We start from the raw sequence: 23,842 nt of genomic DNA, 5'->3' as shown, positions 1-23,842 counted from the left end.
TGTGGGGCACCAATCCCTCATTCCTCTGACAGAAGCACCTCTCTATGAGATCCCTTCCCATTGTGTGTGGCCAGGCCGACATGGGTTTTCTGCAAGACCATGTGTCTGCCTTTCCTACTCAACTTAGTGTGGACCTTTTATCCTTTGTTGAGGAGAGCAGTTCATCTAGTTTCCAGAAGGAGATGATCCATATGTAGCTTTTGATATGGTGTGTCTGTGGGAGGAGGTAAATTCAGGAACTTCCTATGCTCCCCATCTTGGACTTCCTTCTGGTGAGTGGTCTTAAATGATAAGTCCAGTCTAACATTCCTATTTCCCTAACCTTTGAATTCCTTCCTCTGCATTAAAACAGAGCTTAACAGGCATTTCAAATTTGCTCCTTGTGGATCAATTTTTGGACCATGTCTTAGCTAGCCAACCAATCAAATAAACTGTTAGAGCCCTTTCTAACTCCCTGAACTGCAACATTAATTCAGAATCTCTGCTTAGTTAACCCCTATCAATAAATTTGCTCAAAATAACTTACATTCCTCCCACCATTATCCCATACTCTTAGTATTCATTCTTAAACATATTCCCCAGTTTTTGTCTGAATAAATTAGAAAATTCAAGTAGTTCTTTTGCACTTTGCACCTCACCTTTAGGAGCCTGCTGGGGCTTCAATCTAGTTACAGGTCTAGAAGCAAAGGGGATTAGTGAGGATGGGTCTTAAGGAAAATCTGCATTTTCTTGCATAGCAACTGGAGGCCATTGCTGTTTGCTCAGTAGAGGCATTACCTTTTCCTCTGGAAATTCACTGGTAATCCTCTCAAATGGCCCTAGAGAGGCTGCTACCACTGAGGCTGGGGAAACTCCTTCTTCTACTAAGAGTGGGTGGGCCACTTCTTCTGGGGGTAAGGAGATTGCTTCCACTGGAGTGAGGTGGCCTCTTCCATGGAAGAGAAGCCTCATCAGAATTTTGAGACTCAATGTCCTCAGTTTCTTCAGGGTCTTCCCACATGTGCTCATTCAAATTTATTGGATCTGATTCTTTCCCAATCTTTACTTTAGCGGCAGACATGCTGCAAGGTTGTGAGGTCAACTAACACTGTAACTCAGTCATAGGCTGAAATTCTGAGTTTGATATTCAGTAATCTCAGCCCAGTGGCTACATAAAATATAAGGATCTCCTTTAGGGCACATATAGAAACATTCACACCATTTATTTGTTACTTGAACTGGAAATTCAAATATCCAAGATCATATTTTTCACATGTATCATGTATCATATATATCATGTATTATGTCTGTGTGTATGTATATATACATATAGAGAGAGAAAGAGAAGGGAATTGATTCACACAATTATGGAGGCTGAGAAGTCCCAAGATCTGAGATCTGAAGGCCTTAAAGCAAGAGAGCTAATGGTGTAAGTTCCAGTCTGAGTCTGAAGGCATGAGAAGACCAATGTCACAGCTCGAAGACCATCAGGCAGAGAGAACAGATTCTCCTTTTGTCCCTCTTTTTGGCCTTCAGTAGATTTGATTGTGACCCCCACACTGGGGAAAACAATCTGCTATACTCATTCCACTGATTCAAGCACTAATCTCATCTAGAAATACACCCAGGAATAATCTTTAAGTATCAGGACACCCTATGGTGCAGATTAGTTAGTGCATAAAATCAACAATCAAAGGACCTAAGCTGTGAATTTATACTGCAGGTCCTAATGCCAAACAAAATACTCATGACTAGAGAAGGAGAACTTAATGTCAGAATTGCCTCAGTGTGAACAGTGTACAGGTTTGCCAGTTATAGACTGGTGACTATGATAAAACTTTATCAACACAAGTATCCTGTCTGTAAAATAATTTTGATCATATTTACATAATAATATTATTTAGAAGATTAAATGGGACAAATATGTAATGTGTTCAACATGACACCTCTCATGGTATTCAATGTCTGAAGTATAGCTACATAAAAGCTTAAAATTAGATGTTATATTATTTATACTCTCACCAATTATTCGATACATTTTCATATCTCATTGAAATGCCTTCTAAACATAGTTCTAATAATTGGACAATATTTCATGATATGGATTAAATATGATTGCCTTAATTATTCCCCTGCACTGCTGAATATTTAATTTCATTCCCCAATTTTTTTAGTATGTAAATAATGCACTATCATAAATTTTTGTCTGGGTTTTGGATTGTTTTCCCTAGAAGAAAGTTATTCAACTATAATTACTGGTTGTTCAACTATAATTACTGGTCCAAAAAATAAACATTTTAGAGTCCCATGGCACACATTTGTAAATTGTTTCATGCAAAGGTTGAATAATAAACTTATATCCCAGCAAAATAGTGGATGACAGTCTCATCCCCAGGTTGCCAACATTGAATGTTACCATGTTTTGTTTTTGTTAATTTTATAGTAAAGGTTTCATTTATTATTAATGAAATTGATTATATTTATGAATTATTAGATTATATATTTTCTCTTTTGTGTCCTTTCCCAGATTTTAATTATTGGAATCTGTATGTCCTGAATGACTAAATTAGGGGTTTTCCATGCCTGGTTCAGAGTGATGGATAATGAGAAATGTATTCTTGTCTACTTGTAAGGAATCGATTCAGAGACTTGGACACTGATGGAAAGATTTGAGAGAGAGAGGTAGGACCCAAATGTAAATATTTTCTTGAGCTTGTGGGAATGTTGAGGATCCTAGTCCCTAGAATTTTCCCTATCTGAGGGTTACCATATACTTTTCCAAAGGAAGTTTTATCAATAGCTTCTCAGCAGAGTAGGGAGAAGAAACATTTTACTCTGACATTAGGAAGAATGTCCTGGAGAATGTCAAGGTTTTAAAAAAAACAAACTGAGAAACTGCTCCAAAGCAGAGGAGACTGGAGACATGATTAATAAATGCAACGTGGTACCCTGGATTAGACACTGTCAAAGAAAGACATTAATAGAAAGACCAGTGAAATATAAATTAAGTCTGGAGTTCAGTTAATAGTCATTATCGATGTTGGTTTATTAGTTTTGACAAAACTTAATTTGTACCACAATAATACAAGCTGCAGGTAATTGCAAAAACTGAATCATGTATACATATGTACCCTGTATTGCCTTTGCAACTTTTCTGTAAATCTAAAACTTACCCTAAAAAAAATTTGTAAGAATTTATTAATATGATAGTAATAGTGATTGGTATCCTTTTTAAGTTTCACTTTAAACCAATCCAAGAAATGAATCAGAATATGTGTAATTTAATGAGAATGTTTCGTCAAGACTTTGTAGCTGTGACTGAAAAAGAACCCAGGATAATAAGTGACAGAAATGATTAGTACCTACAACTGAACAGATATGAGGCATCTCACTGAAGTGAAATGCACCATCAAAGTTTAAGTATCTTACTCCATTTCTTTTTCCTGTAATTAGCTATAATTAGTAATGTGTTACAGATAGGGGACGACAAGCTACAAAAGTTATTTAAATATGTTACAGAAATCTTATTTTTTAAAATTTTTTATTAAGGTATGATTGATATACACTCTTATGAAGGTTTCACATGAAAAAACAATGTGGTTACTACATTTACCCATATTATCAAGTCCCCACCCATACCCCAATGCAGTCACTGTCCATCAGTGCAGCAAGTTGCCAGAGATTCACTATGTCCCTTCTGTCACAGAAATCTTTCAAACACCATTCAAGTGCTGTCAAACCAACAAACTTTAAAAATGAAACACAACTACCCCAAATTTCTACCTGTGTATATGATAGTGTAGAAAAGAATATAGTGCCTTTTAATTAATTTTTCTTATTTTACATATACTTAAAAATAGGTTAAAACAAAATTAGCACATAATGGAAAGTTTGGATGGCATAGTTTCTTGCACTTGTTTATGTTGTGTATGTATATAAATATATGTATGTGTGTGTGTGTGTGTGTGTATATATATATATATATGTTTTACATGTACACTTTTTAAACACAAGGTTCCCTCTTTCTTAACTTCAAACAATCATTTAAAGGTACTATAAGTACCTTGCAAGCATTCTTCAGAGGCATCACTATCCAGATTGTTGAGACTCACAAAGGACTATCTAGCAATCTTTGGCCTGACCAACTCTACTGACACTTTCCAGTTTAGTTCACTTAATTGTTAAAATCATAACTCAGACTAGACCTCATCATCACACTGTTTTCTCTTGGACCACAGCAAGTTGAAGTAAATGATCCTCAAATCATGGCTTTTCTTTTTTGCATAGTGTAATTTTGGCAACACATTTTTCTGTCTCTCTAAGCTCTGTTTACTCACTGGGAAAAAAAAGGAAAAATGGATAAAACATGTTTTATCCTTAACATGTTCTGTAAATATTACATAAAGGTAAAAATATGTATGTGTTGAGTAGAGAGGTATAGTAGATAACTGATAAATGGTAATTTCCTCTCTTTAAATCATCTGGTGTCACCACTAGCATGAATCTCAAGGTCAACCATGACAACCATTACTGGTGCTAACTAGAAATTATTCTTTAAGCAAGAAATTGATGAGCTCCTATGTTTCTCAACTTGCTGTGCTCTGATAACTGGCACATGGGAAAATACTTTCCCTTATTGAACCTACCATTTAATAAGGAAGCCTGTCAAAAAACGAGTAAACACATGAGAGCAGAATTGCATTAAATATAAGGGATTTGAAGAAAACAACCCAGTGTTAGAATAGTGGAATAAAATCAGTGAGTCAGTAGAAGGAGGCACCTCTCTCCCTGTCTCTCTCTCTTGTCCCTCTCTATCTTCCCAGTCCAATATTTGTGTCCTCACTGCTGCTTCTGATTGGTTAACTTTGCTGAAGGAAGTCAAAATATGTGGATGATCACTGTAATTATCATGCATTCTCTTTGAACCTTACTGTTGTTTATGAGCCCTCAATTACAGGGTTGGTAAGTTACAGAGAAATTTCTTCAGCAACACCTTAAATATCCTTCCTTATTCAAACAATAAGGATTGGTGACCTGGGTTACTTGGTCCAAGTTCCTTACTTCAGAGAATGTAGGGGAAGAGCAGGTACTAGCCAGAGAAGTAGATTCTGGAATCCACCAGAGTCCCATGGGCCGTGAGATTGCCCGTGATGACCGGTTTCCCTTTTGAGCCAGCAGTTACTTCCTGCTCTTAAGCCCAACCTGCCCTCCTTCTGCTCATTTTACATTCATGCTTGCTTGTGGTCCTTCAGGAACAACAAGTTTTTGAAAGCTTGCTTACCCATCATTTCCAGCATCATTTTCAAGGTGTCTGTCATGTTACCTTGCACAAGGTAGGTATTTAAAAAGGTTTGAAAGAATACATTTGATACAATTAATATTTATCCACAGTTCTTTACTTTCTAATCATCAGAAAGGACATAATTTCTGCAGGTGTCATTAGGATGTTTCCAATATCAAAATCACTAAACTTTCTCTAATAAAGATGTTTTGTTAAGGTTGTGGCTCCAAGTTTGACTAGATAATTTTTTAGATCTCAAATATGGGTACTTTGAGGTGAGCAATATTTCTAACAAAGGTAAAACTTGATCTGAACAAAGGATTCCTTCACTGAAAGAACTAAAAATGCATGAGAATCTTTGGCTGATAGAATTAAACTATTTCTGTCTGGGAACTACTCAGGTTTTCTCTAGTTAACTGGAATCTAAAATAATTGATATGTATGTCTGTGAACAGTGGTCCTCTGGGTACTTATTATTCAAAGAAACATAAATGTATTACTACTTCCAATGTTCCTACCTCTTTCCTTTCCTCTTTTCTTCCTTTTGACCCACTTTGTCCTTCCTGTTAGTTTTATTCCTTAATACGTCTCAAACTTGCCACTGTCATGTATGGGGACACATTGCTATGTAGGGGTAAACTGATTATGGACCTTCATTCTAATTTGCTTTAATTTGAGAATGTACTTGGCGCTATATTTCTGATTCACAAAGGAGAAGAATGATCAGTAAGTCTCATTTATTTGTTCCTATATCTCCTAAAGTGTTGAGACAGCTCTGTCAATGCCCTTACTGTCCTCAGAGCCAACACCCAATACACTTCCCCTGAACATGGATGAAGAATGTACATCATCTGTCCATCTGTCTCTTTGTTCCAAGGTAGTGTTTTCCTAGTCACGGCAGTAGAAATTTTTGGGACAGTGACTCTAGATAAATAACTCTCTCAATTTATCCTAGTGGAAAAAATTGGCAAACAAGTCATACTCTATCTTTGTTTTTCCAGATTGATATGAGATCGCTAGGAGAAACATTTAAGTGAATGATACATATTACCAGCAGAACTTGAAGAATAATAGCATTTCCCACAGATAAACAAGTCTCCACTTGGCACTTCATGAGTGATAATGATCCAGAACAGGTGTTAATTCAAAATTTGCAGGTTTATTATGGATCTGTTCAAGTTTAAAAGTTGAGCATTTCTTTCATATGATTCCAAATTTTGCTATTTTCATCTATATAGTGGGTTTATGTTCTCTTACTTCCAAAGAACATATGCTCTGCAATGGTAATATGGTCCATAACATATTCAATATTACATAAACATTCTTTTTCTTTAAACATTTACCAACAAATGTGACATATTCTTAAATCCCTTCCTCATTTTCAAAGTTCATGTAGATGACAAACTGTGGATTTCTTTTAAATGTTTTACCTTTTTCTCAAGCACCTTTATAAAGTTTATACATGTTTTTTATGTTGTATTCTCAAGAGCACTTATTCCAACAACATGGATAAATAGATTGTTGCCTTTGGAATATTTTGTGTTGTTTTCTGTGAGGGAGTAATCTGAAAACAAAGAATTATTCGTAAAGGCTTTATCAAAAATGGAAGTAAATAGTATATTCATAAATGCATTGTCCCACTTTGAAATGGCCAGCAGTAAACACTAACCTTATTTAAACACAATAATTTTCTAAATGTGGTAAATACAGAGACTTTATAAGAGGCTATTTTTCAAGATAAATCATGGGTAGCATCATAAAGTTACCTGGTGAATTATCAAAATGGTGGAAACAAGAAATCATACTGGAGTAATGAGGGAAATATCTGACCCAATATGGGATGCACTGAGGTGTGAGGGATAAGCACTGGAAATACAGTATACTGGAAATTGCATAATCAACATGGACAAGAAATAAAAATGGTCTAACATATGACAAAGACAAGAATGTTCACATTGTTGCCTGGCAGCTGCTTCTGGGAGGTCTCTACCTGCGCACTGCGTGAAACCTCAACCTAGACGAGGGAGGGTTCTTGACTCTGAATGAGAAGTAATTCTCAAGCAGGTGGGACAAGTGCAAGTAAGGAAGGAATTTATTAAAGCAGGAGTAGAAATGAATGGCAGTGGCTTTGCAGATAGCTGAGAGCAGGAATATGCAGAGGTGCAGAGGGAAAGTTTGCTGAATGAACATTTTCTTGTTATAGGGCAGATTCCCTTCCCTCTCTCAAGGCCAGGGTCACTGGGAGTCCCATCATCCCATGTTCGCTTGAATCCGCACTGCACGGAGACTTGCCCTCACCACCCCATGATCTGGGGAGCTGTGGAGCACAGGATGGAGTGAGATTACATTCTGAGAGCTTCCCAAAGAAAGGAGACTTTCAGGCAGGCCCTGAAGCTGCAGTTCTGTCCGGGTCACTGGCAGGAACTGGCAGACCCAAATCTGAGCTTTCAGCAGGCCCTCCCTACTTATCAGGAGTAAAGCGGAGACTAAGTGTGTAAGAATAGAAATAGGTTAGCATAAGCATAGCCATCTTAAAGGCCTAGAAGCCATTTTCTGAGTATGTGACTTAGAAAGAAAAACTGGAACTGGGTAAGGCCTTGAAAAACAAGTTAATCATGAGCACCGGGTGGTGGGCAGCTGTGACCCTTGGTCAGCTAACCTTGGTCAGTAAATCTTACATACCAAGCTTATCGTGCAGAACCTCCCTAACCATTGAGGAGTAGTCTTACCCTGCCCTTGCTTAACCCCAGGATATATGTCTTGCAAGAATAATGTATAGTTATAGAAAATTGCTATGAGTTAAGTGCTTTGAAATTGCTATATAAACCCTTGGCTCTGAGTGCTCGGGGTCCTTGTTGAGACCCGCTGCGTCGGGCTGACTTGGACCCCAACTAGTTGGCTGAATAAAGACTTTGCTTGAATTTACATCTCTATGCCTGTGTAGTTTGTTCTCTGGGGAAGCCTCGGAAGCCTGCACCCTAACAGAAGGATCTGAACTTGCATTAAGGAACAATCTATAACTATTTCAGTTGGAGCAGCCACGAGGCAGAGATATTAGACTTTTCATGGTCATTAATTACAGTGGGAGGAGAGCTTCTATGTTATATTTAGTTCAATAAGAGTTGTTCATGGCAGAGAGAGCAGCAATGGTGCAGTAAGAGCTGAGTCACCAAGTGTGCTTTTCTCCTGGCACATTTGACTCCCAAATGAGGGCTCTCACTGAAAATATAAAGCATGAGACCAAGTAAAGTTCAGTGCCTAAGGAACAAGGAGGAGATAACTCAGTGTTCATAACCTCTCATTAAAATGTGAAGAAAGCACATTTTGGAAATATTTGTTTTCTCCCTTCTTTTAATTGAAGATAGCATATGCAGGTATACCCTGAGTTCCAAGATCCTAAAAGGGCCAAATAGCCTGAAAACTTTTTCTAATACAAAAGCTGGCCTGATGATAGTGAACCTCAAGCTTACCATAGTGACAGTCAAGAGGTTGGTAGAGAAAAGTCATTCAATGAAAAGCAGGGGAAATTAAAAGACTGGTTGTGAAGCAGCTCAAGCCTAACAAAGGTCACAGACACTTTTCCTACCCCTTTTATCTTTAAAAGGGCGAATCTCACAAATCCATCTTCCACCTGCTGTGCAACTGGCATCTAGTTGAATGGAAGCTGCTTTTTGCATCCAATTGTCTAGCTCATGAATGAGCAAGGAATTATTATTTGGAGAACATGTTTTAAAATAGGGCATTTGTGAAATCTAGATTTTGAGAAATTTGGAATTCTTTAGCAATGTTAGATTTCCATCTCTTATGAACAAACATTTCCACTCCTAGCTATATATACTATAGAGAAACTCATGCACATATGCATGAGGAAAAATATTCCTGAGACTGAAAAACAGAAGATAATTTAAATGATCATTATCAGGAAAGCAAAATGAGTGAGCTGGACCACATCTTTCAAACACATTGAATATAAAAAAAATGTTGAGTGAAAAAAATTAGTGGCAATATATGTTGATACTGTTTTTAGAAAATTTTAAATGTGCAAAATGATATTCTATGTTATTTCTGATGTATATTTAATAAAATTATATACTTTAAATTATAGATACACATGTAATAGTTGCATATAAATATTAAATATATTACATATATTATATATTGACATAGACTTCCTTCAGGAATGAACTTACTCTGGATTGCAGCATATATAGGATTAAGGAAGAACAGAATGAGGGCCTCACTCTGTCTACAAGTGCTGTTTGTGTGTGTGACACACAGATCGGGCTCTTTGGGAAGCAGACTCGGATTCAGAGTTCAGGTTGCAGAATGTTTATTCAGGAGGTCCTTGGGAGTCAAGAAAGGGAGGAAGCAAGGGAGAGCAGAGGGAGAAGTCACTGCAGACCCAGTGGCACTCAGCCCATCCCATGAGAACCTCTGTAGCTGAAACAGCCCATGAGAGTTTCCTCACACTGGGTCAGAATACTTTTATACCACAACATGAATCAGCCATTGGATATTGGCCACTCCAGACGGTCTTTCTTGTAGAGAGCAAATACATTGAAGCTGAGGCAATCTGAGAAGGTGTAGACAGCTGAAGATTCAGCTGACAGCACTCCCACCAGGAGGTGGGTCAATAAATTCTTTGAAGGAGGTTGAAGCACAATTAAACCAAATCAAAAGACAAATGAGTAATAAAACTGAGAATAAATATTTACCAAGAATATGGCTGACATAGGATTAATTTCCTTAGTACATAAAGTACATAAGTATTTCTTACAGCTCATGAGAAAAGAAAAATCAAATAATCTAAAGAAAAATGAGCAGAGAACATAAGCTATTCACTCCCTCCATACTTACATATGTGCACGCACAAAAGCAGGCAAATGACTTTTAAATAAATGAAAAATGGCAGCTCTCCTAAGGTCAAAGAATACAAATTAAAACCATAATTAATCTGAAGTATTTGTTTAAAAATAGAAAATACATTCTGTTAGCAAAGATATATGAAATATCACAGTAATATATTCATATAAATTGTTTAAAATGTATGAAGAAAAATTCTGCATTATATTCAAAATTTTTTTAAATGTATAGCTCTTGATACAGAAATTTTCAAAGCGTCCAACAGATGAATGGACAAAGAAGAGACAGTACATATACATAGTGGAATATTATTCAGCCATAAAAAGGAAATAAATCCTCCCATTTCCAACAACATTGATGACCTAGAGGGTATTAAGCTAAGTGAAATAAGTCAGGGGGAGAAAGACAAATACCATATGATTTCACTTATTTGTGGAATCTAAAAACAAAGCAAAACAGAAGGAAAAAAATAGCAGTATACTCATAGACACTGAGTAGTGACTAGCGGTTACCCAGGCAGAGGGGTTAGTGTGGATACATGAGGAGTATGAGGGAAATAAAGGGGTAAAAAAATTCTCAATCATTAAATAAGTTGGTCACAGAGATGGCAATAAAGCATGGAGAAAAGAGCCAATAGTTCTGTCTTCTTTCTATGTTGACAGATAGTAACTGCACTAGTGGGGGGTGAGGATTTAATGATGTGGGTAATTGTTGAACTACTGTGTGGTACACCTGAAACAATATTGTATATCAATTACACTTCAATTAAAAAATAAACTTAAAATATAAAACCACTTTGTAGTTAAAAATATTTATATATCCAATAAGTATATTCACATATACGCACAGACTATTCATTTGATTACATTTTGAAGTGTAAAAGAATAGAAATGAATGGCCCAAATCTTGAACAATATGGAAAATAGTAAATAAATTATTCTACAGCTACACAATGGAAAATAGGCAATCATTTAAAAATAATACCTCTTTTTAAAATTATAGAAAAATTAAAAACAGTAAAGAACATTTATGTAATGGCACCATTTATATTCTCTCTCTTTACAGGAATACTCATTCAGCTCACACACACATACACACATGCACACACACAAAGTTTATGCATATTTATGTGTAGACTCTAACTGGAACAAAGGTAACATTATTATGGGAAGAAGGATTAGAGAACTTGAGGTCAGGGAGAGAAGACTTTTCAAATTTGCAAAGGTCAATTATTTACCCTATGAATGCATTTCTCATTAAAAAAACTCTTACGTTTGCCAATGACCAACAGATAAACAGAAACAAAACAAAGAAAGACCATGTGAAATAAATAGACCAAAACCCAATAATTTTTTCCTTATGGTAGAAAGATTTTCCAGTGCAGTGGATATATTATATGAATATATAAGAATATACTGATGAACATAAGTGAATATATTTTTAAATATAAGCAATTTTACAATTTGAGGTATTGAAGAAAGGACATCAAAGGTCTGACTATGTTTTATGTTTCTTCAAATCTTATTTCAAAGTATATTTTCTGTATCACCTTAGGTAATTAGACTATTTCTTGTTTCAAATTAATAGAACATTTATAAAATACAACAACAAGAGAAATACAAACATACAAACTTTTCATAATATCAAGAAATGACTAAAACAGTCATACTTTGGTAATATTTTGTGATGAGCACATGTGTACATTATACTCATTTTTGTTTCTTTTTTCACATAATCAACAATGAATATTTCTATGTTTTTCATGTTTTGTGCTTATCATGTGACCAATATTTGTGTTTCTATTTGAATATATTACATTTTTGTTAATTTTTTTATTTTAGAAAAATCAAACATTTGCATTTTGTACTAAAGATGATTGTATTTTAAAAGATGTTAATCATTTTACAGTCCAAAAGAAGGTACCTCTGCCATTTAATGACAACTTCCTGGAAAGAGAAACAGAAGGTAACAAGAAATTATTGCAATCACTTGAGAAACTGCCTAGCAAATTCAGCTTAATATTAACAATTGCAAGAAAACATACTATGAAAATGTTAGAAAGTAAATAACTCTTATAAGGAATCTATAATGAAAATTACTGGGTGGCAAACTTTTGTAGTCTGAAAATATACCAACAAAAGCACTTCAGAACATTCTGAACTCATATTCCGTATAATGATTTTGTCTCTGCAAATGAGCAATGCATACAGAAGTGTTTGGGGACCTGGTTTGCATTACATGGGATGTGCTGATCCTTTGCCATGAAAAGCTTTTGGGCATGTATTCTAGACATTAAATTGTGATAATTGAAATGGGAAAATGTCTGTAGCCTTTCCCAGTGTGTTTGGGTTAGATGCGCATGAACATCTGCTTTCCCTTTATAACCCGAGATTGGAGAATAGCACCAATTTGCAGACAGTAACAACTTCTGCTCATAAAACAGCAGACAACTCTGTTGGAACACCACCCCATCCAGTGTGCTGAGGAAACAGTCTCTAGGCTCCTACACCCACGGCACGCCAAATAATGCTCTTGCTGCAAAGGCAAGAAATCCGTGTTCGGCCATTTTGTGTGGGCTTTTCCTTCCTTTCCCTCTCTTGCCTTGAGTAGATGCAAGAGTTCATATTTTTGCCGTTTTAAGCCATAAATGGCAAGTCAGTGAAAGTAAAGTAAGTGTATATAATACACTGATAGAGCTAAAAGTTATCCCAACCTAGTTATTCTGTTAACTACAGAAACCCATCATATCTTTTCACAGCGTTTTTCTGTGTACATTATAGTTCTGTAACTTTTTTCATTCATATGTACTGACATATGTGTGATAAATGTGAATGTATCAAGGAACACATACTATTTCATTTAGAAGACATAAAATAATTACGTAGCTAGTCTTCTATGGAACACATTTTGCTAATGTGAAGATTTCAATTTTATAAATGACTTTTCATCTATGTACAAGTGATATCTGTGTGTTAAATTTTTAAAAATGGAAATGTTTAAAGGTATATTTACATTTAATATCTAATGCTGTGGCAAATTTTATTACAATGTATTGATATTAGTTAATATTTTCAGTTACAGGTATGAGGGTATCTTCTTTCAAACATTTTCAACAAAATGTACTAACACACATTTTTTAGATTTGCTAATGTAAGGAGAAAAATGAAATTTCACTTTTTTGAATTTATATTTCTTTGAATAAATTAGATTGGGTATTTCATTGCATGATTATTAGCAATTTGCACTTTTTTGGCTTCCTTTTTCATTTCTATATTTCTAATTGGTAAAATTAATTAGAGATAGAAAAGCTTTGAACAAATTACTGAATTTTCTTTCTCAGTTGGTCATTTGTCTTCAAATTTCTTTAATGGTTTGTGATGTCATAGATCTTTATAGTGCATAGTCTTACTTTCTTTTTGAAATTTCAATGGATGTCAAACTTAAAATGGTGACCCATGCTGTGGTGTATATGCGTGTGTGTGCATGTGTGTATGTGTTTTCTTTGTGGTCAGTATACTTATTCATAAAATATGAATAATAATAATACCTACTATAAGTTTCAGAAAATGGTGATGATAGAATTTATTTTCCTTACTTGGAGACTAGTTGTTGACGTCAATTTTTTAACAATGGAGGTTTACCCCACATATTTAAATTTTTCTTCTATAACAACTTTGTATATTTCTGAGTTTTCTATCTTTATGTTTCAATGACATATGTATTTTTTCACATTGTTTTGTTATTACCTTGATAATGCATTTCCTTACCTAGCAGAGCAACTCTTTTGCAATGCAAATTCTTTTACTTGTTAAGTAGAGAAATAAGTTCATGTTACCTTAAATTAAAGGCATAAAAGCCAGTATCAGTATGTGCAAAACCCTTCCTTTATCTTGCTTTATGTTATTTTATTTTCTCCTTTCTTCGTCATTTTCATTACCTTAAATATTCACTACATACAATACAAAGACACCAGCAAAGACTGATATGAATGGTTTGATAAAGGTAGACTAGGAATTAGTGTCTGATTAGGTATGTCTTGTAGGGTAAAGCAATATTAAAACTGAAGGATGCATTAAACTTCGTAGCTGCAATCCAGTACAATGAGATTTTTAGGAGTATATCCTGAAACCAGAGATTAAAAAATAAATGAAATTGTCAACAGAAAGAAAGTTCTTTCCAGGAATTTGAAAAGCAAAGGGCAGAGAGAAGGACATATATTTCAAAGTAGGAAAATAGTGATAATAATAATATGGAAGACTTGTGCATTTTGGCATGTTTGTGTCTTATGGAAGAAGCCAGTGAGGGCATACAGACCAACATTCATACAAGAAGGGGATCTGAAGAAGCAATGATACATAGCTACCAGGAGAATATTATGTATGAGTACAACATATAGGTGGTAAGATAAATGCCTAAGAAGGGACAACTTTTCTCTGAGAATGAGAGAACATAAGGTAAAGGTAGAGGCTGTCATATATAATTATCACTACTTTCCTGAAATGTTCAATTTTCACACAGGTTTGCTGATATCCAAATAGTAAATGTTAGAAAATTAAATTTTTTCTTACACTAGTTTCATGATACTGTCAATTATACTAGTGTCTAGAAAGATTAAACCTCTTAAAGTTGTATAAGAAATTGAAATTTTATGTATTTATGAAACCTTAAAATATTGTCATATTTTAATATGTATGTGTGCATGCATATATTCAATAAAGTTCCTATGTGAATTGTGTTAGATTCTAAATTATCACTAGGATAATGTAAGTTGAATTGTAAGCTATTACAGTTGAACTTTTTGATAAATTTTCAGCATATAATGTTACATAAATTTAGAGTTGTTAATATCTAGAGTTCTAAGATTTTCCATTTACCTCTCTGGGAGTAAACTGCATTTATTCTTCCATGAAAATCTGTTTAGTGTTCAGAACTGAAAAAGACTTAGAACTTCTAGGAAATAATTTTTTTAAATGTTAGTCATTTTTAAAGATAGACCTAAGTGATGAAAGTTAGTTTTGAAATGTAGGCATACTCCTTGTTAGGGAAGCAAGTCAGCTATTAATTTAAGAAGTGAGGTCATATCCTTCCTTGATCAAGAGTAAATGAAATGGCATAGGATGAATAATGTATGCATTATAAAATCAAAATATTCTCTTTTAATCCCATTAATAATGCATAAAACCTACTGATAATCATGTTGGTGTATTTAAAATAAATTTGAAACAAAAGAGAGAAACTTAAAATTCTGGGTCATAACATACCTGTAAAATTATCATTATCTGGAAAATCACTGTGAATCCTTCCATGCCTTTTGAGATAAGATAGAATCAAATGAGATAATGTTCAGTTTTTACTTCAATCCTAACACTCCTGTGATTTAAAAAAGAGCAAAACAAAACAATTAAAAAGCCTCTCTTTTCTAATATGTGAAGCTAAAATATATGTTTATTTTAATCTAGCTAAAGGGAAAATGGTTGTCAATCATATATTAAGTGAAATAATTATCAAGAGAAGTGGCCATAAATTCTGTTGTGAAAGGAAAAGCAAACTATATTTAGTCATGTAAGACAGAGGTATTTTCATCAATTCTTTCATTCATTCATAAGTTGAACACATTCATTTTTTATGTTTCCTTTTGAAAATTTTTTACAAAAAATTTCCTGATCATCCCTTCAGGAATACAACTTCTCTCAGATATTTAACTATAGATGGAGATTGTCTATGTAAGCCCTCCCAGTGATAAAAGGATAATTTATCAGCTCACTGATCCTTGACCTTTCCAGTGTTGCCCTTAATACATTAATAGGATTGGGGAGTTACCTGGGATAACACTGTATAGTATCCCTTAGTCAGCCAATGCAGGTGAGTACTCAGTACAGCTCTACTAAATTTGATTATGTGCAAACTTGCAAAAAGAGCCAAAGGTTAATTTTTGACTATTCCACAATTGCTAAAAAGTTGGGCTCTAATAATCTCAGATGGTATCCATAAAGCTGTGGGGCTAATATCTCATGTCATAGCTGATGCTCAGGATGAGCAGGATTCCAGTAAGAGATACTGGAAAGACATGGTGAAGGTGAAGAAGGGCCTTATTTGCTGAGGTCCTTTAGAGTTATTGCCCTAAATGTTATTAGGATTAACTACTTTGCTCACGTTTAAACATTCATCATTTCAATACAGAAAAGCAGTGCCCAGAGAGACAGTGGTCTCATGTGAAAGCATAGGGTCTGAGCCAGATAGTCTGCTCTAAGTTCCTGGCTCCATTACCTACTGACTGTGTGACTTGTACAAGTGTCCCTCTTTCCTAGAGTTCAAAATTCTGCTGCTAGAAAATGGGTATAATAATATTACTATCTCATTGGGTTGTAGTGAATAATTCAATGAGTTAAATGCTAAGCTTGGAATGCTGATGGGAATGAAATTCCTTACAAGGGAAAATGAAAGGCCCGTGACCTGGAATCTCTTGGTATCTTATTTGGGAAAAAATGGAGTCCTACAAACAGTTTTACATCCTTCCTTTCTTCCCTTCTCCCTCTCCCTTCTTTTCATACTTTCTAAGTAGACATCATTCAACTTTTCACGTTCAGAAATGCAAGAAAGTATAGCCTGTTGCTGGAGACTCTCCTATGGAACACAGACAGCAGGGGAAAATCAGTTCTTTATTTTCTCAGTATGTCTACTTCAACAGTGGAGGGATACAAGAGAATTGTTCCTTTGGTGTCCCTTGATTTTCTCTTTTTCTTGATCCCTTATCTCTTACATCACCACCTTCTCCTGCAAGGTCCTGCTATCTCTTAGCCCTTGATATTTCTGCAATCATTTTGTTCTATATTGTTTCTCCTTTAAAATACTTGCATATTCCCCCCAAAATATTTGCAGTTGGAGAATTGAGACCTTAGTAGCCACTAAATGGGTATAAAAAATATGGGGAAGATGCCTTCCTTTGAGAGAATACAGTAGAAACAAGCATTTCTAATGGTGAGATTTGGTACAATATTGTAACTCTAGTTATGATGCCAAAAAAGGTTCTGTTTCTTTTGTCTTTCCAAAGTTCTTTACTGTTACTTTATCTTTATATGACCCACTGCACCGTGATATGAATATAAAACTTGCCCAAGGGGAGAGGGTAGTCATCCTGTCCAGTTACTTTATGTCTTTTGTTTTGTTTCTTTTTCTCTGTCTTGTTTTACTCTTGCCTTTATGATATTGGCAGAGAGGAGAAAGGAGTTTCTATTACCTCCAGGTGGGCATGACAGTGAATGTTCAAGGGCAGAGTAACCCATGCAGTGTGAGTATGCAGTGACCTTCAACACCTAGTGCTTAGCATAGAGTATCCAACAAGGTAGATATTAAATAAATTATCATTTGACAACAGAATGGAGTTGGCATTGAGGGCATACAGGTGATAGTGACAGCAAACCAGCACAACGTCACTAAAAACAATCCAGGCCACACTGGCTACCTTCTGGTCCACCTGGAGCCACCAAAGCATCTAAGTGTCCACAGCAATGACTGTGAATGTGGCCTGGCCAAGGTGGCCTTGACATTCTCCTCAGCTTGACTAAACCTCGGACACATTTCTTTCTGACGTCCCTTTTCTTGGAGCTTTACTTTAGAAACCTTGTAATTGTAAACCCTTTCTCTGCCCTTTTGAAATGTGTATAAATCTTCTTCCAGGCTCTTTCCAGTTTTCCACCCAGGACTGTTTCTCAAGAACCTGGGAGCCGTCTCTGAAATGTAATCATCTTGAAAGACTGCACCCCAATGTTCTACTTTCTGTGGGAGGGTGGGAGCCCAACGAGGGGCTTGCCTTGTTCCATGTTGTACAACTACCTTCTGTCATGAAGAAAAGAAAAAGTGTCCTTCTCTTTTATGAAAGGCAGATTGGCCAATCCAGACGGCCTTAGGAGTCTACCTCTTTCCCATCCCCTGCCAGCTCTTAAAAGTTCTCCAGCCTTTTATCTTCAGGAAACTAGGTGTTCAGGTTTGGTCTGTGTTTTCCCCACTATTGCTGGCAATAGAATTGGAATAAAACTGGCTTCTGGCTTCCTATCATGTCCAGTGCAGTTTTTTTCCTTATCAGGTCCAACCAGGCACATACGTATACCCTAGTCACTTAAAGAATTGTCTTCAGGAGTAAAAGCAGTCTAGCAAAGCATCTAAAGTTGCCCCAGACATGGGTCACATAGCAGAGTTACGCAGACACTATATAACTGGTGGAAAAAGACATCCAGGTAAGTAGGATTTATTCAGTAAAATACATGTGGAATAAAAACTCCAGACCTCCTGACAGCACACATATACTTACATTTACAAAACCATGAAGGAACTGAAACTGCCTCTTAGAAGAGCTCTCCTCCTGGCTGCCAGTACTCCAAACTGCAGAATAACTGTTTGTGGAAAATACATTGGGCAGCCTTTTAGTCACACCTTCAGCTTGCCTTTAAGTAAAGAGGAAATCTCCACCTTCAACTCCGTTTATTAAACTGTCATTTTGGAGCACAACAAAGTATAGCAGAGCCTGCTGACCTGCCTGCCTTGCTGTCTCTTCCACATTTCAGACCTTGGCTTTTTTTGTCTCCTGTTCTCCTGAGCATGCATGGCAGAGACTTTATTTTTCCTCTTCTGTCATTCAACCTCACTTCCCCACTCACTTCTCAGTCTTTATTTATTATGTCTTTTTCCAGTGAAAACAGTCCCTACATGATTTTCTTTTATGCCTGTAATTTCTATGACAACCATAGAATTAACTAACTCGGAAAGAGAAGTGAAGGGAGTAGGAGAGGAAGAGCAGGTGTGAGGCTCCATTATAAGCCAGTCAAAGCCTCACACTGTGGCAGAAGGAGGTGCGTCAGTGGAGAGAGATATAGGTACAGAGCAGTGCTGGTGAGCAAGGGCACAGGCTTAGACAGGGAGATCGGTGAATTGGGAAGATGATGGAGGCATAGCTCAGTATCTGCCATCAACTAGCCCCACGAGGTTTATAAATATTTTAACAGAGGTATTCAAACTACACCTCTGTGCTCACTGAAAATACAAAGCCTTCATTTTGTTTTAGACTAATTGTGTCTTCTCATCTTCACAAGATGACTAAAGGGAGTGGGGATTCCATTTTCAGTGCTATCGTGCTTAAAATTGGTTATTTAAGTAGTTTCTTTAAGTAATATTCAGTTACAAACAGGAAAAATTCTTAATCTTGCAGAAATTCAATTTCCTATGCCTTCCTGCTTCTGTCCAGCATGCCATCTGGGTGTATGGAGGATGAGGGAAGTGTTTCTGCTTTTAAAGTGGATACAAGGACTCTGAGTGTGGTTGGCAAAGCTGGTTTCCAAAGCTGGACTGAGGCTACAATCCTTGCCCCCCTACTTTTCAGTTGCCTGATAGCATTTGCAGTTCCTTTATAACCTCAAGTCTATAGGTAGCTCAGAGCTCAGAATTGCTCCCTGACTAACTGATGTTCGCGTTTGGTCCTGCTTATTGAATAATTCAGTTTTCCTTTGGATACATGTAATCACTTAATCAGGCATTCAAATCAATCTGATAAGTATTGTCTAATTTGATGTTTTTTTGTTCAGATTTAATGGGTACTGCAAAATTAGTAAAAACGTATTTCTAGAGATATAACATAAGCTGCAGGACGGATAATTGTTTCTGAGTCTTAAACTCGATTTGCATATGCACCAGAGGTTGCAGGAGACAGTGTTACAAAGAGGTAACTGGATGCTTTAGATATAGATTTTTTTTGCAGCTAGATTGTATGGCTCCCATAGTTTTTAACTGCCTCTCTTTAGGTAGCTGACCTAACCTCTGGTCTTCATTTTCCTCACCTGTAAAATGAGTACAATTCTAGTGCCAATCTCTTAAGATTGCAGAGGAGATGAAGTAAATTACATGCAGCACTGAGTGCCTCTCATATTGTTAAGTGTTCCCAGCTGGCGACCAAAGCAGCATGTCACCATCGTCCCGTTATTGTCTTTGTTATAATGCTTCAGCTATTTTGTTGAAGGACAAAGAGCTCAAAAGGATTCCTCTGGTGCACCTTTCATGTACACATAGAAATCACAAATGACCAACAGCGCACTTCATGTGACCTAAATAAACTGACCTTTTGAAGACAAATAGGTACCTGTTCAGAATTCTCAACTTAAAAATCAGATTCCCTTGCTCTTATTGAGGTAAAGCATGAATAGCCTATTAATACCTGCCCTCATGAACAGGGAGAGAATTCAGGGCAATAAATACTAGACTCAGAATGAGAAGTTGTAAATCTGAGACTGATCTTGCTTCCTGTTCATCATACAGTTTCTAGAACTTTCGTGAACCTGTTTTTCTCAGTAAAGTGACTGCCTTGCCTACCACACACTTTTGATAGAATCAAGTGAGGTAAGATATTATGAACTATTATAAGACATTATAAACTATGTATTATAAACTATTAAGCCCCATATGGATTGCCAGTATTCATTTAAAATTAATTCATAAAGTGCTTAGTTTACTAAATATTGAGACACTTTTATCATTTTTTTTTCAACACAATTCTAAATTACTAATCCTGACTATTTACTTTTAACGAGAGCTGGCAATACAAGTTTTGGAAGAACCAAGACCTTATATTCTTAAAGGACATGGGCATATTTTTGTTAACCATTTAGTGTGGGAATTTATTAGCAAGGTTCATGAAGCACAGAAAACCACTTTGAAATCAGTTTTTTTTTTTTCATCCTCTGTCCTGAATCTAGAATACACAGAAACACAAACAGACAAAATAGGTTCTTCAGGGTTTACTCTGTCCTCAGGGGAAAAACAAATTTGTTTTGGTTTGTTTGTGCTTTGCTAGAAATCTGCATATAATAAATGTTTTAATAGTGCACCGAAGGACTCTAAGAGCCTGTTATAATAGCGATGCTGATAAATCAAATTTTGCTTGTTTCTCTCTTGATATGAGTGATTTCTTTGGAATCCTAGTATTTTAAAGACTGAATTTTCTTTTAGGTTGTATCTGTAAGTCTTTAACATAGAATAAAGAATAATATACATTCAGTGGGTACTACACAATCATGTTCTAGTTACAGACAGCAGACTCTAAGACTACGCACTTCAAGACTGCACACATAGTTATTATGTGGCATTTGAAACAGATAGCTCAGGGGTTTTAAAGCTCAATTCTCAGAACTACATGCTCCCATATACAATTTTGCCATCTGCATTATCCTGGTGAGGATCCATATATCCAAATAGAGCAGTAAGAACAGGAGCTACAATAACATAAACAGATGCTACACACATTTTTTTCATTTATCAGAAAAAAGATGCAGATTATGAAGATTTCTGATTTTCTGGATATCAATAAAATATTTTTATGATGTAACAATATGTATTATCAAATAAAACACAGAATAGTTTTAAAAATTAAATCGTTTTATAGAGCTTATTAAAAAAATAAAACCAGCAATTCCCTCCTCCTCTCTCTCTTCCAGTCCTTGATTTACACTCTACAAGAGGAACTGTGCTTGACTAATTTAGCTCTAATTCAGTGCTAATTTAGTTATTTTCATCCATATTCTTACATAAAATGCTTGTACTGTTGGGAGCATTTATACTAAAATGTAGATACCACCTACTAATCTCACCTTATATTCAGATATCCATGTGATCCAATAACTTCACATTTCTGTTGTTCAGATTTCTATTTTTAGAATCTAAGTTTTCTTTCAAGGACACATTATCTATCACTGGATATTTTCTATGATTTCATTATTGGAGTATACTTTTCCTATTCTGAATTGGCTCTGGTTTATTTCTAATTCCCTTTTTTTGTTTGTTTTTGCTTCTGTGTTTCATGCCACAGTTTTTCTCAAGTATCTGGCAATCCTTGATTGCCTAACATATTAAGAATGAAGCACTGAAAAGCTGATTGGGACATCCCAGTATATGGAAAGGGTTTCTTAGTGCCAGAAAGCACTTTTCTTTGAAAATTCTCTCATGAAATTATTGGACAATATCGGATTTTCAAAATCTATATATAGATTCTTTTTCCCTTGGGATAGTAAATTCCCCTGAGAGAATTCTCCAGTCTGTAGCTTGAGGGAGAGAATCTTCCCAACACCCTGAGAGCCCAAATGGGAAAGGGCCGTGTCTCCTGTGTGGGAATATAGTCCTTTCATCAACCCTCCCGTTTCGGTATCTCTTGTGGTCTCTAGTAGTACCTGGTACCTGCTGTCCCTGGATTCAGTTTACTGGGCTCAGTATCTCCAGGGAGTACATTGCAAGCCTCTTTCTGGAATGAAGATAAGCAGTTTCTTTCTGCGGAGGTTGGTGGGAAGGGATATGTCAGGCTCAGTGCTATCAGATCCACTGGCACTCTCAGAGCCATTTGGTATGTGTCATTCTTGAATCTCTCTGGGCCCCTGCAGGTAAGCCAGCCATCTTGTGACTGGAGTTTTCTCCACTATCAGCTTGATTTTGCCAAGTCAGCTAACACCTTGGCATTTGTGTTTCAGCTTCAATAATGCTGATGTGTTCCTTCTCCTTTTCTTTGACTTAAGGTATATCCCCTTTGAAACCTTTGAAAACTTCTTTATCATTTAAAGAAATTTAGAGGCAACAGAGGGAAACGTATTTAATACATCATGTTTAACAGAAGTTCCCAAAGTCCTTCTTTCCAGGGATCTAAGTATGAACATTTAGGGGTATTATGGAAGAAAATGGATTTTCAAGAATATTATAAGTTAATAAATAGCAAAACTTCTGATAATTATTTCCCACTTAAAACAATCAAGTCACTATTCAACTTACCTTATTTTGGTCTCCAAGCCTTAATATTTTAGAAAATACTTTAGTTATATTGCAATTGGTCAATGAGTCATTACTTTTTACCATCCTCATTTAAAAAGTATTCTGTGCTTTCTATTCACACACAGAATCTTCTGTATAATCCAAGATATGATACTAATCATGAAGTCATTTTCTATAGACTCCGAGTGTTCTTTGTTTGGCTCTTTTGAAATTTTGTTCGAGGGTTGCCATTGCTCCCTAGTAAACTCCTCTACTCATGCTCTGAGTATTTCCCCTTTCTTAGACTGTGTATTGGTCCACTATGAACCAGAAAATAAAGACTGCAAATACTCATCTACTATTTTTAAACACCACGCATGGTTAATCCAACAGATAGATATAAAATAAAAATTTGTAGACAGGACTTTTCTACTCCCAGACCAGAAGAGAGGACTAAAGTAGAAGGAAGAGGCAGAAGAGAAGGAGGAAGGGAAGATCAAGTTAGAGGGGGAAGCCTGAGGCCAGCAATGCCAGAGTCTCCGCGAAGTCCCCGCCGAGAAGCCGGGTGAGAGTAGCCGTGGAGCGCAGCCCGAGCGCCGCCCGCCGGCAGTGTTGCTGCTCTGTGGGGCCCGAGCAGCCCCATCTAAGCGGCTTAGGACGCCCCTGGGACTCTGGGAACTGAGATTGGGACGTGGACCAAAGCACTTTAAACGGGATCATTCTAGTAAAGACTCTATTAAGAATTGTTCTTTTCTCCTTGTTTCTGAGGATAAGGGGGAAACATATCTTACCTACTTTTTTCTAGCAATAGATTCCCCAAAGTGTAGTTCATAGGTTTTTTTATATTGGAATCATCTGGTGTGATGATAAAATGTATGCCCTTCAGCACCATCTCAGCAGAGTCTCTGAAGGTGGGGCCAAGATATCTGCCTTTTAAAGAAATAC

General features: G+C 36.1%; 1 long non-coding RNA gene across 21 annotated transcripts in view; it reads right to left on the bottom strand.

Moving 5' to 3' along the window:
- Window positions 1–23,842, bottom strand: part of LOC140850408 (uncharacterized) — a 206,981-nt gene that overhangs the window by 153,591 nt on the left and 29,548 nt on the right. For 4 of the 21 annotated variants that reach the window (XR_012133216.1, XR_012133220.1, XR_012133217.1 and 1 more), the window contains 2 exons: window positions 15,385–15,493; window positions 10,118–10,177 (listed from right to left, as the gene is read on the bottom strand). The exons of 6 other annotated variants lie outside the window; for them this stretch is intronic. This is a non-coding gene — a long non-coding RNA (uncharacterized lncRNA). 11 more of the 21 variants (XR_012133224.1, XR_012133214.1, XR_012133213.1 and 8 more) reach the window with 8 other exon arrangements.

This window comes from Manis javanica, chromosome 7 (genome assembly GCF_040802235.1).
Source record: "Manis javanica isolate MJ-LG chromosome 7, MJ_LKY, whole genome shotgun sequence".
Classification (NCBI taxonomy): domain Eukaryota; kingdom Metazoa; phylum Chordata; class Mammalia; order Pholidota; family Manidae; genus Manis; species Manis javanica.
This window is presented reverse-complemented; position numbering and strand designations above follow the sequence as displayed.